Below are 19,954 nucleotides of genomic sequence, written 5' to 3' on the forward strand. Positions count from 1 at the left end.
ATATTTTCTGATATGTTTTTCTGGTTGTATAAAAGGATGTATCTTCTTTATTTACTGCTTCAATTAAAACTTTTGTTGTACAAAAATAAATAAAACAAGATTGCTTTTCCATGAGATTGTATTGATGGAGTGACAGTGTAATCCCATCTCCCCCCAATGTTTAGCGGTAGCAGAGCGCGGACCATACATCATCTTCCCGGGATTTGGCTCCGCCCACCCTGGTCACATCGCAGTGCCGCAGCAATGTTCCGAACCCACCAATCCGGGAGCCGCCAGTGACGTCCCCGCCCCGCCCCTCGCCTGCTGACATCCACAGACTCAGGAGCCCGTGCTCGCGCCTGACTGAGGTGGCCGGGGCTGCGCGCGCACTCGGTTCGGTGCCCGGTCCGTGGCACTCCGAAGAGGAAAGGCAGCAGCCAGAGGAATAGATGGTGAGTGACGGCTGCTGGCTCGGTGTTAGGGATGGGCAGACGGCGCTATGTCTGGTGCACACAACCTCTCCTGCTCTGCTGAGGTGGGGGGGGGAAGGCCTGTATTACCGTCTCTCACAGCCTGCACCGTGGGCCCTGGGCTCCTCAGTATCACCTGGAGGAATCTGAACGGGAACACAGGCCCAGAGGTTGGGGCCCCTCCTGGGTGGAGACACCTGTACCCCAGTCATCGTCTCATAGGGAACCTGGTGATATGACAACCCATCCCTCTGATCAGCCCAGGGGGAGACATACGGAATAAACACTCATTGGAGACACTCGGGATAAACCCTCATTGGGGTCTGCTAGTCTTACCACAATATGTAATATGTTATATATTTTATTATTATTATTATTATTATTTTTTTATTATTAAAATAGCCAACACTGCTCTGTGAAATTTTGGTTCTGCAGAGAGCTGCCTTGATTCTCTTCTTCTGGGCTCTTCTCCTTGAGCCACCATAACAAGCGGGTGTCCATTGGCACACAGAGTGTGGCTCAGCCCCGCCCCCTCTCTTTCCTCACTGGCTGTGAATGACAGCGCTGCTGTCTCTGAGCCAATGAGGTAGAGAGCCCCTGCTCTCGTGCATGGCGCTGGATTGAGATAAGCTCAGGTAAGCATACTTTCACACTGGGGCGGTAAAGCGGTGCTATTTGGCTGCTAGCTAGCAGCCGAAAAAGGGTTAAAACCACCCTCTCTGGCGATTTGCCGGCGGGTTTTGCGGTGCTGCCCCTTTGTTTTCAATGGGGAAGGGCGCTTTAGGAGTGGTGAATACACTGCGCCTATAATGCTGCAAAGATGCGGCTTGCAGGACTTTTTTTTTTTTCCTGTCCTGCAAGTGCCCCGCTCTAGTGTGAAAGACCTCGGGCTTTCACACTGGAGAAACTAGAGGGGCTCTTTACAGGCATTATTTTTAGCACTGTAGCGCCTGTCAAGCGCCTCAGTGTGAAAGTAGCCTAAGGGAGGGTTGCTGCACTCAGATTTTTTTTTTTTTTTTTTTTTACCAGAATACATTCAGGTACAAACAACCCCAAAACAAGCTTTTAGGGCTCAAGCACATAGGACATTTTTACAGCTGATTTTGGGGGCATCTGACACTTTTGAACTGCCTATAAACACCCCTCCATGTTAGACTATGTGTCCCATGAACACCTAGTTACATAGTTAGTAAGGTTGAATAAAGACACCAGTCCATCCAGTTCAACCTGCCTCTGGGATCCCCGTACACTGCACACCGGTCCCTACCCTCAAGGATCCCACAATCCAAGGTCCCCATTCATATACTAGGACCAATTTTGGATAGAAGCCAATTAACCTACCTGCATGTCATTGGAGTGTGGGAGGAAACCGGAGTACCCACACAAGCACAGTCAGAACATGCAAACTCCAGGCAGGTAGTGTCATAGTTGGGATTTGAACCAGTGACCCTTTTTACTGCTAGGTGAGAGTGCTAACCACTACACCACTGTGCCGCCCGTGACATAAGCTGTCAGAGGCGTTTGGAGGCATAAAAGTTTAGGGGCAGTAGAAAAAAACAGCCTGTGCTTCGAGGAGCAGGAAAAATGCCACTAGACGTAACAAGCTGTTAGCCACATTTAGCGTTTTTACATTTATAGGGAGTGTTTTTAATGAGAACGCACAATAACGCTAATGTAAAAATGCAGCTAAACGTGAAAAAAATTGTGTTTTATTTTTTTTAAATTTTTTTTAAATTTTGTTTTTTTAGCGCTGCTCTGGCACTTGCATTTTTAAAACGTTTTGTGTACATGAGCCTTTAGACTGACTGATTTTAGGAGTAACATCAACAATGTAATAGCAGGACCTACCTAAACAATCCATTCATACAGTATTAAATAAGACCAATCCTTGCACTATATAATGTTGGTAGGTCTAAAAAAAAAAGTATGGTACATTCAGATTGTATAGCGCATTGTCCGCTTTAGATCTACAAACAGTATGTAGTGCAAAGGTTAACTGGATTGTTTAGGTAGGTCCTTGTATTACAGTTATTGGTAGGTCTTAAGATGGAACTAAACTCGCAGAAATACACCTCCTCCAGCGATGCAGCAGTTAGGCCTTATTTACACATGCAATGAGGGGCGCTAAAACTCTGCAATTGAGCCACACTTTTTTTTTACCATCTCCCAACTACTTCCTCTGTTACTGCTGAGACAACGTCACAGCTGCGGCAGGAGTTGTATCCCTTGTCGTGCTTGGGGGGTGGGGGGTACCAGTGGGGTTCAGTCATTAGGGGGTTAAAACAGGTTGTAAAGAGGTGGTACAACACCACCTCACCACCTGTCTATTGCTGTCTAAATGGTGATCTGAATGTAGATTGGGCTTCAGACAGCAAAGCAAGTCTACACAAGGCTTTAATCCCTGCTGTCATCTTCTCCCTGGCTACTTTTGAGTGCTGAGTTTTCAGCTTCTTGATTGTCTGGCCGTGGAATAACATCATTCCATGCATGTGCACAGGAGTCTCTTATTTTGGCACTGCTGGAGTAAGGCAGGGATGCACGTTGAGTTGTGCAGCTCAGTGTACATTCAATAGAAGATTGCAAGTAGGCAGGTAAGTGTTTTTATATTAAAGAACAGACATGCTATTTCTCTTCTACAAAAAATTCTCTACATTTCTCTGCTTGCAATTTTCTATTAGTTAAGTTTTGTTCCATTTTAAAGTGGAGCTCTACCCAAAAGGGAAGTTCCACTTTAAGGCCTCCCCCCTTCGTTTGGGGGAGGCGGGTACCTGGTTTTGACAGGTGCTCGCTCCCACTACCACTCTGATCGCCTAGGCAATCTGACTTGAAGTTCCTCCCTTCCCTTCCTACAGTCATCTGGGACTCTTCACGGGTCCCAAAAGACTGCCGGACATTTCACAAAGTGCAGGGGGCACTCGCTTGTGAAGCTGTAAGCTGTCACTGCCAGATGCCCACAGTTCAAATGCCAGGGACAGAAGACCAAGGGAAGGAACGGCTCAGGATAACACATTGCTGAATCCTGGGACAGGTGAGTTCTGTTTATTAAAAGTCAGCCGCTAGTTTCTGTAGCTGCCAGCTTTTACAAAAATGGCTGGAGCTACATTTTAAGCTGGCCATACACTATACAATCTGATGGCACAATCTCCCAATAACCATGTAGTGCAAAATCCTGCTTGAATGGATTGCTTAGGTATGTCCATCTATTACATATGGCCAGCTGTAGATTGTATGGTGTGTTTAATTTTTGTGTACGGTGACTTATACATATTTGATTCATACAGGTTAAAAGTAGGAAAAAAATTGTTCCTATATACTTGCATGAGGTTCAGCCAGTGTGAGCTTCCAGCTGATCTGATAATTTGTACCAAAACCCTCACAGCTTTATTTGTTCTGCTACATTTGTGACATTGCTGAGTGGCCCCTGAGAGGTTCACAACTGCTCAATGTATTTGTTTTTTTTATTAAATGTTTCACAAAACAATACAGTGAGGCTTGGTTCACACAGGGGCGACTCCGATCCGACCTTCAGGTCGCCCTTAGTCGCCTCAGGTCGGACAACATTTAAAAATCAATGTAAGTGAATGAGAGCCGTCTTAATGAACGCTACTGACAGTTGCTCCGACTTCAAAAGAAGTTCCTGTACTACTTGAATCCGACTTGTAGGCGACTTGTACCCATTGATTTCAATGGAGGTCGCCTCCAAGTCGGATCTCCGTTTATATGGAGGCGACTTTGATAGAATTATTAGCTCTGAAGGGGGAACTCCATGCCAAATTTCTGAAAAAAATTTGGCGTGTGTTCCCCCTCCGAGAGCATAGCTTAGGTCTGGTATGGATTCCAAGGGGAACCCCCTACGCCGAAAAAAAACGGCGTGGGGTCCCCCAGATCCACACCAGACCCTTAACCCGAGCACGCTACCCGGCCGGCCAGGAAAGGGGGTGGGGACGAGCGGGCGGCCCCCCCTCCTGAGCCGTACCAGGCCGCGTGCCCTCAACATGGGGGGGTGCCTTGCCAAAGCACCTTGTCCCCATGTTGATGAGGACAAGGGCCTCTTCCCGACAACCCTGGCCGTTGGTTGTCGGGGTCTGCGGGGGGCTTATTGGAATCCGCGAGCCCCCTTTAATAAGGGGGCCCCCGATACCGGCCCCCCACCCTATGTGAATGAGTATGGGGTACAATGTACCCCTACCCATTCACCTGTAAAATAAAGTACAAAAAAAAAACAACACACAAGATAAAATAGTTTATTGCACAGTTCCGGGGGTCTTTCGTCTTCGGGGGTCTTCTCGCTGGACTCCTCCGCTATCTTCTTGTAGCTCTTTTACTAGCGGAGGAGCCCGGCTTTCTTCCTCGCCGCCGCCCTCTTCTTCCGACTTCGGGGGTCTTGTCCCCCTCTTCGGTTCTTCTGCCGGGCCACCGCGCCTTCTTATAGCTCTTTTACAGGCGGTGGCCCGGTCTTCTGTCGCCGTCGCCGCCGCCTTCCGTTCTTCTTCTTCTCCTGGAGATGTTGACTCGACGCTCTCTCCGGCCGCAATGCCAGGGACGCGCTGTGCGGCGACTTATATAAGGGACAAGGGGCGGGGTCATCGGTTGATGTCACATGGGTTGATGTCACATGGCGACAGTCCCAGCATCCTCCGGGACTGTGACATCGTAAGGGGGCGGGGTCACCATGTGACATCAACCCATGTGACATCAACTGATGACCCAGCCCCTTGTCCCTATATAAGTCGCCGCGCAGCGCGCCCCTGGCATTGCGGCCGGAGAGAGCGTCGAGTCAACATCTCCAGGAGAAGAAGAAGAAGAAGAACGGAAGGCGGCGGCGGCGACAGAAGACCGGGCCACCGCCTGTAAAAGAGCTATAAGAAGGCGCAGTGGCCCGGCAGAAGAACCGAATAGGAGGACGAGACCCCCGAAGTTGGAAGAAGAGGGCAGCGGCGAGGAAGAAAGCCGGGCTCCTCCACTAGTAAAAGAGATACAAGATAGCGGAGGAGTCCGACGAGAAGACCCCCGAAGACGGAAGACCCCCGGAGCTGTGCAATAAACAATTTTATCTTGTGTGTTGTGTTTTTTTTTTTTTTGTACTTTATTTTACAGGTGAATGGGTAGGGGTACATTGTACCCCATACTCATTCACATAGGGTGGGGGGCCGGTATCCGGGGGCCCCCTTATTAAAGGGGGGCTCCCGGATTCCGATAAGCCCCCCGCCTGCAGACCCCGACAACCAACGGCCAGGGTTGTCGGGAAGAGGCCCTTGTCCTCATCAACATGGGGACAAGGTGCTTTGGGGTGGGGGGGCCGCACGCCCCCCTCCCCAAGGCACCCCCCCATGTTGAGGGCACGCGGCCTGATACGGCTCAGGAGGGGGGGGCGCCCGCTCGTCCCCACCCCCTTTCCTGGCCGGCCGGGTAGCGTGCTCGGATAAGGGTCTGGTGTGGATCTGGGGGGACCCCCACGCCGTTTTTTTCGGCGTAGGGGGTTCCCCCTTGGAATCCATACCAGACCTAAGGGCCTGGTACGCTCTCGGAGGGGGAACCCACGCCAATTTTTTTTTCAGAAATTTGGCGTGGAGTTCCCCCTTCAGAGCTCATTGGCCACGGCAAAAGTCGCCTGGCCTGGGGCGACTTGTAAGTCGCCCCAGGTTGTGTCTAAAAGTCGTGTTCAAGTCGTCTCCAAGTTGCCTCACAAAGTCGTCCTGAAGTCGTGTCGCCCCTGTGTGAACCGAGCCTGAGAAAAGGGGACAAGGTGGTGGTAAATAATTGTGGGGGGGGAGGGACATCATGTCTTACACTAAATTTTTACTGATGGCATACAATCACACATTTACCATTTCATTAAAGGTGGCCGGTTAAAGTGGTTGTAAGGGCAGAAGTTTTTTTTTTTTTTTTTTTTTTTTTTTTTTTAAATCTTAATGCATTATATGCTTTAAGATAAAAAAAACATACCCCCTAATACTTACCTGAACCCCATCTCCATCCAGGGATGTTGCATGAGAGTCTCGGCTGTTCTGGCCCTCTCCCTCATTGACCCAGACAGCAGCGGGCACAATTGGCTCCTGCTGCTGTCAATCAGTCAGCGAGCCAATGAGGAGAGAGAGGGGACAGGGGCGAGCCATGTCTTAATGTCCAAGTGGGCACACGGAGCAGCAAGCTGCTTGCTATGGGGGCATTTGGCAGGAGGAAGGGGCCAGGAGGACTAGCAAGGGACCCAAGAAAAGGAGGATCTGTGCTGCTCTTTGCAAAACCATTGCACAGAGCAGGTAAGTATAACATGTTTGTTATTTTTAAGCAAACAAAAAGAGACTTTAATATCATGGTCAAAATTTATTTATTTCTACATTCTATTTCAATTATTTCTATCCTACTCCTATTAATATGATTGATCTTGCAGTTTTGAAACTTTCTTTGTGACGGGCCTCACACATTTACTTCCTTGAATTCTGTGACACGTTTTCAGTATGGGGTTGATTTACTAAAGCAGGGCTCGACAAACCCCAGGCACCAGGTCGCCAATGCAACCAGAAATCGCAACCTGGCGCCTAAGCTGCCACCAGCCCGCCCACTATTGATGCCCCAGACATGTAGCAGCATTAACACTGACTGCCGTCCTCCTCCCTCCTCCACACTCAGTGGCGCCGCGCTAAGTGTGTGAAACTGACAAGCAACGGAGAGAGGAGGATCTGTCAGATTTCAGCCTGATGTCGGGGTGGGCGGGACCCAGCAGCTATCAAACACCAGCCAATGGGATCTGGGCGGGCCGCTACGTGTATGTGGCCCATCCCTTTTCTTAAGCAGCCCAATCGTTGGCTGGTGTTTGATAGCTGCTGAGTCCCACCCACCCGGGCCCCGCCCACCCCGGCATCAAGCTCAAATCTGACATGTACGCCTCTGTTACTTGTCAGTTTCACACCCTGGCTGGGTACCGCCCATTCCAACATTAAGCTCAATTCTGACAGCTCCTCTGTTACATTTCAGTAACAGAGTGCTCCGTGTGAAACCTGCCACCTGCCAGTGTCAGTGCCACCTGCCACCACCAATCAGTGTCACCTGCCACCTACCAGTGCCACCGCCAACCTGCCAGTGCCACCGCCAATCAGTGCCATCTGCCAGTGACAACTAGTGCCATCGCCAACCAGGGCCACCTGCCATCGCCAACCAGGGCCACCTGCCATCGCCAACCAGGGCCACCTGCCATCGCCAACCAGGGCCACCTGCCATCGCCAACCAGGGCCACCTGCCATCGCCAACCAGGGCCACCTGCCATCGCCAACCAGGGCCACCTGCCATCGCCAACCAGGGCCACCTGCCATCGCCAACCAGGGCCACCTGCCATCGCCAACCAGGGCCACCTGCCATTTCCAAACCAGTGCCACCGCCAGTGTCACCTGCCAGTTCCAAACCAGTGTCACCTGCCGGTGCCATCTGGCAGTTCCATGTGCCTGCCAGTGGCAACCAGTGCCACCTGCCAGTGCCAGCCAGTTCCATCTGTTGCCAGCCTTACTCTTTCTGGTCAGCCCATAACCCTGATGTAACAGCGTTTCAATGGAGTTATTGACTGGGTGCTCCATTGTGAGTTAGGGATAGGGGGTGAAAATGAGTGGCCTTACCCCGGGAGCTGAAAAAAAAAAAACTTGCTCCTAACTTTAACTGGCTCCTAAATTCAAAGCAAATTTGTCAACCCCTGTACTAAAGGCAAATCCATTCTGCACTACAAGTGCACTTGGAAGTGCACTCACTGTAGATCTGAGGGGAAGATCTAAAATGAGAGGAATCTCTGCTGATTTTATCATCCAATCATGTGCAAGAAAAAATGCTGTTTATTTTCCTTGCATGTCCCCCTCAGATCTGCTGCGAGTGCACTTGGAAGTGCACAGTGGATTTGCCTTTAGTAAATAATACCCACATCCTGTGAGTAGGCACTGCTGTGCTACACATTTCACAGTGCCTTCTGAACTACAGAGGAGCTGAGAGGAGGAGGTTCGGAGGCAGTCAGTACAATACTCATTGCTTACAGGCAGCAAGGTACCATGGGATCTGTAGTCCTTAGAAATTGAAAGTAAACGTTAGAAAAGAAGCTGCAAATCATGCAGGGAATCCAGGAAGTTGTGGAAAAAGATGGCCAGCAGACAGGCAGAACTCCCAACATGAAAGGATTTTTTTTTTTCTAGTAAGCTAATATTTTATTTCAATAGCTATTGTTTGTATTAATACAATGCTGATGTTCTAAAAAGAAAGCAATATGTGTTTTTGTGACTATGTTGATTTCTTCAGCGTGTGCAGACTGGGAAGATTAGGGATATCGTGTTCCAGGGAGAGTAGAGACCCATAAAATGACCCCCATCCAGATGGTCAGGGTGTGTGCGCGTTTGTTTTCCAAAATTTGAGGTTTATGGAAGTCTGGCATTTGACTCACACCTTGCTCTTCATAACCGCTGTGATTGATGTGTATTTTGCATACAGATGTCATTTGTTTCACGCCCTTATAGTGTGCTACCATGAAAAGACAGACTGGTGTAAATGAAAATCTTAATCGAGGTGTGGGATACCTGATGATGGCTATGTTTGGCTTGTTTACTTTTTCAGTGTTATGTCAATGAAAGCCAGGCACGCATTTAGACTGCAATCTGATATTTCTATGACCGGAACGATGGAATGTGTGTGCCTGGGGTTGAATATAAAGTTTTTTTTGCTATATACATTAAACAGGGCACATTCATGATTCAGGACACAGTGGCTTTAGGGGGATCTCCAGGTTTTCAGGAAAATAGCCCACAGCTTTAGGCTAAGTTCACACCTATGCATGTGGCTGTGGGAACTGCATACATAAACGCAGCCAAATCGTGCTGCTTTTAGGAAACGCGTTCGGGTGCCATTCATTTTGAATGGCACTCCCATGCATCTCAGCACGCAGTGTGTTTGCAGGTGTGGGGACCATAGGGAAATCGCAGGGTCAAAAAGACCATGCGATTTCTATGTGGCAGCATTTTTGAAAAGGTGCATGCACCTTTTTTAGTTGAAGCGCAGGCACAGCAGCCCATTCGTGTTACTGAGCAGCCGAGCCCGCACAAAAGCAGCCCGCACAAAACACAGAAGTGTGAACCTAGGGTAAGGGCTTGTGTACATGGACATAGGTCGTGTCTTTATAAATCCTTTAAATTGTCATACAAGGCAATGTGAATATGACAGCAGCTCTTAAAATCCATGCAGAAGCAGCCTGAAACAACTCTTAAACGGAGTACTCTCTAGGGTACAAGTACCAATGGAACCCTCATTGTGTTGCTTACTTTGAAGAAGCCTTTGCTGCTTTTCCTGAGTGTTGCTCTAATTTGGCACGGCAAGTACTTTTCTTAGAGTCGTACATCATGTCCCATCAGCACGTATTGGCTGTGTGATTGCTTTTTACCCATTTGAAGTGATGTAATGTTTTGCTGTGTGCAAAGCAAGCTGTAACTTATTCAGCTTCCTGCTTGGCTCCAATTGTCCTACCCATTACTAGGCTGCTGCTGTGGCTTCAGAAGTGTCATCAGACAACCAAGCCACAGGCAAGCTTTTTAGGGTTTTTTAGGTGCATTCTGGCAATGGTTTTTGCCGACCTTTCTTACTGAAAATGATAGTTGCATAGATTTTCTGCCGATCCAGCATCTTTAGCAACTTTCAGCTGCCAGGCGTCTACTACCTGTACCCAACTACAATCCGCTGACAACATATAACTTTTTGAGTTCTGATCTTCTCAGACTGTGGGCCTGTCGTTTAGACACAGTAACATTGTAGCACTGGGTGTGGATTATACCTAGTCTTCAGGATGAGGAAGTGGAGCTTCAGTTTGTTCTGTAGGGCAAATTACAATGTAAAAGATTATGCTTTACTGCCTGCTGTTGTTAATATTTAACTTCTCTTTTGTACAGGTTTGCTTTAAGTGTAAACCTACAGTCAGCTGAGTAGATTTGAGCAGCATGCACTACATCGTCTGAAGTCTGTCCCTTTCATTTATAACATCTCCATGGAGGGAGATGTACTACACTTCTATACCTACCTACCAAATATGTAGGTCAAAGAATTGACGTCTTTTGAACTTGTCAAGACATAACTAACTACAAGAGGCAGGCTTACCACAAAGACTTTAGAGTTGCAGGACCATAGTTTCATCAGTTCTGCAATATTGCTCAACACTTCATTTGAATAAAGTATAAAATTCCACTATGACAACCCACGTCTCCTACAGTGAAGCATTGCTGAGATGCTCACAAGTACTTTGTGTGTCAGAGTGGGCTTTCTGAAATGGAAGTCAGTAGCAAGATCTGATCTTTGTAAAAAAAATTCCATGTGGGAGAGCCATTTCACCAAATAGGCAATGTATTGGATACAAAGAGTCTGGGGCTATTGGGCTTTACACGAGTACATACAGTGGGGCAAAAAATTATGTAGTCGGCCATCAATTGTGCAAGTTCTCCCACTTTAAAAAGATGAGAGAGACATGTAATTGTCATCATAGGTATACCTCAACTATGAGAGACAAAATGTGCAAACAAACCCAGGCAATCACATTGTCTGATTTTTGAAAGATTTTATTTGAAAATTATGGTGGAAAATAAGTATTTGTCACCTACAAATGAGCAAGATTTCTGGCTCTCACAGATCTGAGCGGTTTTCACGCTAAAAATAGCACCTGTATAGCGCCTGAAAAAACTGGCCCCTTTCATTACAGTGTGAAAGCCGGAGGGCTTTCACACTGGAGCAATGCGCTAGCAGGACGGTGAACAAAGTCCTGCTAACCGCATCTTTGGATTCACTGCTCCTAAACCGCTCCTACCCATTGAAATCAATGGGGCAGCGCGGCTATACCGCCAGAAAATGGGTGGTTTTAACCCCTTTTCGGCCCCTAGTGGAGGTTAAAACCACCCCGCTAGCGGCTGCATACCGCTGCTAAAAATAGCGGCGCTTAACCGCCGACGGCCGCACCACCCCAGTGTGAAAGGGGCCTCAGATGCTCCTCTGTCCTCCACTCATTACCTGTATTAATGGCACCTGTTTGAACTTGTTATCGGTATAAAAGACACCTGTCCACAACCTGTCACATTCCAAACTCCACTATGGTGAAGGACACCAGAAAAAAAAATTGTAGACCTTCACCAGGTTGGGAAGACTGAATCTGCAATAGGCAAGCAGCTTGGTGTGAAGAAATCAACTGGGGACTGTGTGAGCAATAATTAGAAAATGGAAGACATACAAGACCACTGATAATCTCCCTCGATCTGGGGCACCACGCAAGATCTCACCTCATGGGGTCAAAATGATCACAAGAACTGTGAGCAAAAATCACAGAACCACACGGGGGGGGGGGGGAGGGGAAACGACCTAGTGAATGACCTGCAGAGAGCTGGGACCAACGTAACAAAGGCTACCATCAGTAACACACTACGCCGCCAGGGACTCGAATCCTGCAGTGCCAGACGTATCCCCCTGCTTAAGCCAGTACATTTCCGGGCCAGTCTGAGTTTTGGTAGAGAGCATTTGGATGATCCAGAAGAGGATACTTTTTTTTTTTTTTTTTTTTTTAACCAAAGTAGAACTGTTTGGTAGAAACGCAACTTGTTATGTTTAGAGGAGAGAGAATGCTGAGTTGCAACCGAAGAACACCATACCTACTGTGAAGCATGGGGGTGGCAACATCATGCTTTGGGGCTGTTTCTCTGCAAAGGTAACAGGACGACTGATCTGTGTACATGAAAGAGTGAATGGGGCCATGTATCGTGAGATTAAGTGCAAACCTCCTCCCATCAGCAAGGGCATTGAAGATGAATCGTGGCTGGGTCTTTCAGCATGACAATGATCCCAAACACGCTGGCCCGGGTGATGGAGTGGCTTTGTAAGAAGCATTTCAAGGTCCTGGAGTGGCCTAGCCGGTCTCCAGATCTCAACCCCATAGAAAACCTTTAGAGGGAGTTGAAAGTCCGTGTTGCCCAGCGACAGCCCCAAAACATCACTGCTCTAGAGGAGATCTGCATGGAGGAATGGGCCAACATACCAGCAACAGTGTGTGACAACCTTGTGAAAAAGTTGTGAAAACTTACAGAAAACGTTTGACCTCTGTCATTGCCAACAAACTATATACAACAAAGTATTGAGGTGAACTTTTGATATTGACAAAATACTACTTTTCCACCATAATTTGCAAATTCTTTCAAAAATCAGACCATGTGATTTGGATTTGTTTTCCACATTTTGTCTCTCATAGTTGAGGTATACCTATGATGACAATTACAGGCCTCTCTCTTTTTTTTTTTTTTTTTTTTTTTTAAGTGGGAGAACTTGCACAATTGGTGGCTGATTAAATGCTTTTTTGCCCCACTGTACATATTGTACATTCACATCAGTGCCTGCCCTCAAGGGGCTTACAATCTAAGGTCACTAACCTACATTCATACTAGGGCCAATTTAAATACCAATGTGTCTTTGGAGTGTGGGAGGAAACTCAAATACTCAGAGGAAACCCATACAAACTCCGAGCAGGTAGTACTATGCTTGGGATTTGAACTGTCTCTTGTGCAGAAGTGCTAACCACTTAGCCACTGTGCTGCCCCAGTACACAGTAACATGCACAAAGCTTGAGATTGACCATTCTGTAGACTATATGGTCTCAGTGTTTGCTATCGTTACTACATTATCCGCCTTTTTATTTCAGACAGTGCCAAAACCTCATTCGAATATCTGCCAGTATTTTGTGGTGCTCATCTCTATTACTGCACAGTTAGGGAGGCAACCCCTTCCCACTTCCTACTACCAGGACTGTTGTGATCTTTGCTACACTTCTACCCTTGAAACCTTATTTATTCTGTGGCTCCATGCCAGAACTGCATTAGACTGTGTTTGCCTAGGAGGCTGAAGTTGGGATTAGACCCTGAACACATACTAGGACCAATTTAGACAAGAGCCAACTAACCTACCTACATGTCTGTTTGTGTGGGTTACCCCCAGGTACTGTGGTTTCCTCCAACAGGGAGAAAATGCAAACTCCATGCAGACAGTGTCCTGATCAGTTGTAGCGCTGCATGCTATTGCTTTGTGTCAGCTGATCTGTAGATTGATCATACAAATTCCATTGTCAAATGAGCATGCAGCTGATGGAGGAATATATAAATCGCAAGTCTAACCAAACAAAATGTTAAGACCTTTAGTTACAGATGTTCTTAATTAAGGTATTTGCTTTAATTTCACGTTGATCTGCTAGTTATTGTCTGTTCTCCTTGAAAAGTGCTCTCTGTATATTTTCCCATGGGATGCGCAAAGAAAAAAAGGTATTTCCTATCGGTCAGCCTGTAGAGAAATCTCTTTCCTGTCATTATAGTTTTGACACTCAAGTCCTTCCTGAATCCATCTTGATTTATGCCTTTTTCCTTCGTCTTTCCCTGTGTGGTGTTTTTTTTTTTTTTTTTTTTTTTTGTTATAGCCCCCCTGCACTTTAAGAAATCCCCCCCCCCCCCCCATTTTTCCTAGTGTTCTGATCACATAGGGATCCAAGCTGATGCAGCTGTTCAGTCATGCATCCCTATTATTTAGATGAAAAGTGAATAGATAATCTTGCTAGATACAAACGTAAAGGGGAATTCCTTCTCTTGGAAAAAAAAAATGCACCCATATTGCAAATTGTTCTTTTATTATTTGTTTTTGTATTGGAGCCTGCAAAGAATTGCAGCCAGAATTGTTGGATCATGGGTGCAGTGATTTTGCTCCTGCAGACTCTTCCTCTGGCTTAGGTTCATACTGTGATACGGACCTTTTTAGTTATGGAGTTGGAGAAAGTATTGGACTACAAGCCTGGCAACACCGCTGCATTCATGTTCCTTTTGAGAACTAAGAGTCCCTCTGCCATGATGACGATTTGAACTTGAGGTTTTTGTCTTTACCGTTATTCTGTGAATGGTTGACTTGGCTGTGTACGCGGAGCCAAAGTCAAATGTGACAGGAGCCAGTGGGGAAAGAACCCCCCCCCCCCCACATTGTATTTGTGGGGGGTGGGGGGGCTGTGGACTAAATATGGGTTGGGTCTCAACATGATCAGAAAGATGGACTTGGCTTTTAAAGCAATAAGGAAGATCCCCCCTCCCCCCTCAAAAAAAAAAAAGTAGGCAGAGGACAAAATGGCCGTCACTAATATTGGTAACAGGTTCACTTTAATTTTGCAGTACATAGAGAAGTTCAGCGTCTTGACACATTCGATAGTGCCATACGATTTATTTTTTCCTTTTTTGTTCTAGTCTGTTAAGGCGAGACTTCTGTAAGGAGAAAATGTGTGAACAACTAAACATTCTGGTGTGCATTTTTCAGACTGTTTTAGTGAATGATTTTACAGGAAGCCATATGTAGTTACCAAGCAGAACAATTGATGCGGATGTTTGGATGAAGATAAATCTTGAACTATAAAATGTTGCTGAATTATATTTTTTTGTACAAGACTGGAATGTCTTTTGTGGAACATAACAGTTTGATATTGTTTTGTAGTAAAATCTAGTATGTGCACATGGACAGTTATAGGCATTTTTGTATGCATAGTGTACATTACGCTTTGCCATCAATTTTTCCCACGTCCAGGGAGCCACACAAGTTGTCATGCATACTCTTGTTAACGCCAATGCTATTTTGCATTCGCGTTCAAACCATACGTATACACCCAACATATTTGCTGAGTGTGGAAGTTTTGCGATGGGAAATGTGGTGCATGCTCAGGAAAACATTGATGCAAAGAATCATGTGCCTGTACGGCTGGCTAAATGCTGCACGTGAGGCTCCCTGGACACAGAAAATGTACACTAGATGTAAATAATGCCTATAATGGTCAGTGTGCATGAACCCTAAAATATAGTTTAATGTTGTTTTGTTGGCGTAGCCCCTTCAGACACTAAAAGTCTAACACCCTTTAACAGTGAGCTCCCTTGGATATAAGAATGCAAAGCACTGATTGCTCTCAACCGATCTCAGAAGCCCATATACATCAGTCCTTGTATTTTCCTAGGTCCACACTAGTGCTGCTGCATAATCATACATATTTCAGGGTCTATTCACATCAGGTGTGGTGAGACCACGTTGGGCAGCTATTCTAGCGCAGTCCCACCATAAGCCAAGGCAAAGTGCTTTGTCTCCGGTATGGGCAGTTCACACCACTGCAGTTGCAACACAACGACCGGTGTGAATGGACCCTCGGTGTATTTTTGTAGCATTTTTTTGTTTTATTTTTTGGGGGTGCTTTATTTTTTTTCCATTTACCATCATCTGTTAGATTGTTGGTATGAGGAAGAGACTGGTGCTTTTCAAGCACCAAAAACATGATTCGCCTATGGGGTCTGACTTGCACTTTATCGCTTTTAGAGTGGCGCTAGTGGCCGAGAAAAGGGTTAACAGTGACAGAAAAGCGCCGCTCCTGAAGCGCTTTGCAGGTGCTTTGGCAGTGGTGCCCATTAATTTCAATGGGCATGGGCTGTGTATACTGCTCCTCCACCACCCCAAACATGCTGCTTGTAGGACTTCTTTTTTTTTTTTTTCCTGTCCTGCAAGCGCACCCCCCCAGTGTGAAAGCACTCTGGCTTTCATACTGGGGCTACAGACGAGGCAGTTTACAGGTGCTATTCATAGCGTAAAAATGCCTGTAAAACACCTCAGTGTGAAAGGGGTCTTAAGATGCAGTTACTATATCCTACTAACCTTATCTGATGCAACGGCTGTTAGCCAGTACCACCGTATTCTGGTAGCTGAGGCTGTGAAGGTTATTCCATGCACGCTGGTAGCATTGGTGGGAGAATTGTTTGGTTCAAGCTCTGTATTGCTATATTCCCCGTGCAATGAGCCTCTGACTGCAGCGGCGCATGTGCACATGGGATTCTCGGCTGAAAGCCCGGCAGATGCCGGACCTTGCTGGAAAGAAGTCTCCCACACGCATGCTGGAGCCGCGATACCCGAAAGGCACGCCGAGACATGTCATCTCCCTTGGCGTGGACCAGGTGAGTTATCGACTCCTCGTTCTAAGGGGAGTATTTCATAATGCGTTAGTATGCAGTGCATACTAGCTCATTATGCCTTTTACCTTACAGGGGTGTCAGAGGGTATACAACTGCTTTAAAGCATTTAATACAGCACAGTGCTTGTTCTGTGTAATTTGGCCATTTCTATATTGCTTCAAATACCTGGTTGATCCTGCCTGGTTCTGCTCTGCCCCTGTAAACTGACAACGGTTTTTCTGACACTGTGGTCAGTTTGTGCCTCTGTCAGCCGCATCTCTCCTCTGTCCTCTCTCTGCCTGTCAGCCCTTTCCTCCTGTTGCACTAATTGTTTTCTTCCTATAATTCAATGTATTATATTAACCACTAGGCGTCCGCGCTATAACCGAAAGACGGCTGCAACGCGGATGCCAATTGCCGGGAGGCCATCCCTGGACGTTGTTCTGTTTACTTCCACGTTGCACGCTCCCGCGAGCGTGCATTAGGGAAGTTCTGTGCTGGCCGTGTTCCTTGGACACAGACAGTCACAGATCACTGTAAATGGCCAATCAATGTGGCCGTTTACAGTGCGATTGGCGTGCCCAATGAGAGATGATCTCATATGTAAACATATGAGATCATCTCTTATCGCCGGATTTCCCTCCTCACACAGACAGCGTGTGAGGAGGGAGAGATGAACGGCTGCAGCGGCCGAGAGTAGGTAAATAAACAAAAAAAATAAAGACGCTCACTGCCACTTGTCCCCAGTGTCATCAGTGCCATCTGTCGTCGGTGCCACACATTCGTGCCATCTGTCGTCGGTGCCACACATTCTGTTGTCGGTGCCAGGTATCAGTGCCATGTCAGTGTCACTGTCCTGGTGTTCCAGGGCCTTCAAAAGTGTAATAGTCAACAAGTTAGATGTGTAATTTGTGCTCCCTGCATGTTGGGCCTCTCTGAGTGGCTAGGCTGTGGAAAAGTCCCACACATGTGGTATCGTAATACTCAGGAGTAGCAGAATTTATTTTGGGGCGTCATCTGTGGTATACACATGCCATGTGAGAGAAATAACCTATTACAATGACCGTTTTGTGAAGGAAAAAAAAATCTTAATTTTGCAAAGAATTGCGGGAAAAAATTACATCAAAAAGCTCACCATGCCTCTTGCTAAATACCTTGGAATGTCTACTTTAAAAAAAAAAGGGGGGGTCATTTGGGGGGTATTTGTACTTTCTCAAATCGCCTTTCAGGACAACCCCGGAGAGAGTGTAGCTCCACCTTGCAATCAGGAAACACATGCCCACTTTAAAAACACCTCCTCTTCCTCCATGGCTTCAGTTATTGTGTTTCCTCCTTGGAGGAAGCATGTGCCTGAACCAGGGAGAGCTACACTCTCTGCAGGGGAGTAAGGCTTACCTTTTGTTGCAGGTTGTTTCTCTTTGACCCCCAGCAGCATCTCCACGGGGAGAGGACTCCTGGAGCTCCTGGTCCCGCCATCTCACGGGAGTAAGGACCCTCGGAGTGCCGGCGTCGGGTGCCCGGTGTCCGCTTGTTAGCGCAGGGAGGGCTCTGTTGCTGGCGGAGGCCGCTGCAGGTCAGCGGCATGGCTCCGTTTTCGGCGCCGGGTCCCGGGCGGCGACGGCGTCGTTCACGGTGACGCGCGGGCGCTCTGAGGGGGCGTGGCGCCGTGGTTCAGCGCCTGGAACGCAGGGGTCATGGGGCGGGTCAGGTGACCGTGTGCTTCCGCTTCCGGCCGGCCTTGATGACGCGGCGGCCGGGAAAATTTAAAATGAGAGCTGTTTGTAAAATAGCTGCCTCACTCAAACGATGGAAGAGTGCAAGCCAGCTATGGCGGAGACAGGCGCCCCCAGCACCGGTCCAGCCCAGGTACGTAAGGTGCACTGGCACCCTCTGCTTTACTGTGGGTATGTCTTTGTTTGTTCCCCCCTCTTGGGGGCCTGTCGCTGCAGGTCAGAGGTGGACTTCGCTCTGACCTTTTGCAGCCTAGTTCTGGGGTCTCACTAGTAGGTCTGTTTGGTGGTGGGTCTCTGCACTGGCTTGGTGTTAAGCAACTGGTTGTTGAGAGCTTTTAGTGAATTAAACCTGTATGTCGTTTCAGGAAAAATCACTAGGAAAAGCTAGACCAGGTCAGAGAAAATGTCCTTCTTGCAAAACCCCCCTCAGAGATTCATGGCAGAAGGCAATGTGCAGAAATTGTATCAGAGAATTGATGGAAGAGGAAACATCTCAACAATATAAGGATTTGTTTTCTTCGGTTAAAGAGCTGACAAACTCTTTGAGTTCAGTCAAGTCCATCCTGATACAAAACCCTCCCGCACAGACCGAGCCTCAGAACTTACCGCCCAGCCCCAGGGCGTCGTCATCCAGACAGGTGGAAACTGAAGAGTCTGGAGACGAAGGGGGTAGTACTCTCATCTCCTTCAGGGATTCTGAGGAGGAGGAAGAGGAAGAAGATAGCAGGGGCTCCAAATTCAAGCTATCACTAGAGGAAGTAGATGATATTTTAAAAGCAATCTACACTACTCTAGAAATTCAGGAAGAAAAAGTACAACTGTCAGTTCATGACAAAATGTACCAGGGGTTGGACGAAACAAAACGGCGAGTTTTTCCTGTCCACAGGGTCCTCTCAGACTCAGTGAGAAAGGAGTGGAAGGACCCAGAAAAAGCCCCTTTCTTCTCTAAAGCTCTCAAAAGAAGGTTTCCCTTCGAAGATAAGGACTCAGAGGTTTGGAACAAGAAACCCAGAGTCGATGCAGCTTTCTCGCAGGTATCCAGACGAACGGATCTAGCCTTTGAAGATATGGGGATCCTTATAGACCCAATGGACAAAAAAGCTGACTCCATCCTTAAAAAAGCTTGGGATGCTGCGTCAGTCAGTCTAAAACCAGCAATGGCAGCTACGGTGGTGGCCAGGAATCTGGAATGTTGGGTAGAGAAGCTGAAGAGCCATATTGAGGCGGGGACACCCCGCAAGGATCTCTTAGAGTCCTTTCCACTGATCCTGAATGCAGTCAAATACATGGCGGATGCATCAGCAGAATCAGTTAAACTGGCCGCTAGGTCTTCGGCTCTTGTAAATTCAGCCAGGAGAACAGTTTGGCTGAAAACATGGTATGGGGACACTGCCTCTAAGGTCAAGCTGTGTGGTCTTCCCTTCTCGGGTGACTTGCTCTTTGGTCCTGATTTAGAGTCTGTGCTGGATAGAACAGCCGATAAAAAGAAGGCTTTTCCAGTTAAGAAAAAGCAGATTGCTAAAAAGAATTTTCGTGCTTTTCAGCAGTCCCATAAAAAAGACCAGGAGCACAAGAGCAGATGGGGTTCACAGAAGGGCAAAGGCAGGGGTGGAGTCCTCTTTAGATCTCCCCCAGAGCAGTCCCCTAAGAACAAGTGACAATATCTCCCCAGTGGGGGGGAGACTGTCAGCTTTTCGCGAACAATGGGACAGGCTGTCTCCAAATCTGTTCGTGAAGAGCGTTGTCAATCAGGGGTACAGGTTGGAGTTTTCAGAACTACCCC

The 19,954-nt window shown here is 47.4% G+C and overlaps 1 protein-coding gene across 11 annotated transcripts in view; it reads left to right on the plus strand.

The window, feature by feature from the left end:
• The first annotated feature begins 268 nt into the window (after positions 1–268).
• Positions 269–19,954, plus strand: part of CLIP1 (CAP-Gly domain containing linker protein 1) — a 259,076-nt gene continuing 239,390 nt past the window's right edge. For all 11 annotated transcript variants that reach the window (XM_077461934.1, XM_077461936.1, XM_077461938.1 and 8 more), the window contains exon 1: positions 269–431. The gene's annotated coding sequence lies outside the window, so the exon portion shown is untranslated. The remainder of the gene's footprint in view (positions 432–19,954) is intronic.

This window comes from Lithobates pipiens, unplaced genomic scaffold (genome assembly GCF_037356315.1).
Source record: "Lithobates pipiens isolate NorthernLeopardFrog02 unplaced genomic scaffold, aLitPip1_a1.2 Scaffold_3, whole genome shotgun sequence".
Classification (NCBI taxonomy): domain Eukaryota; kingdom Metazoa; phylum Chordata; class Amphibia; order Anura; family Ranidae; genus Lithobates; species Lithobates pipiens.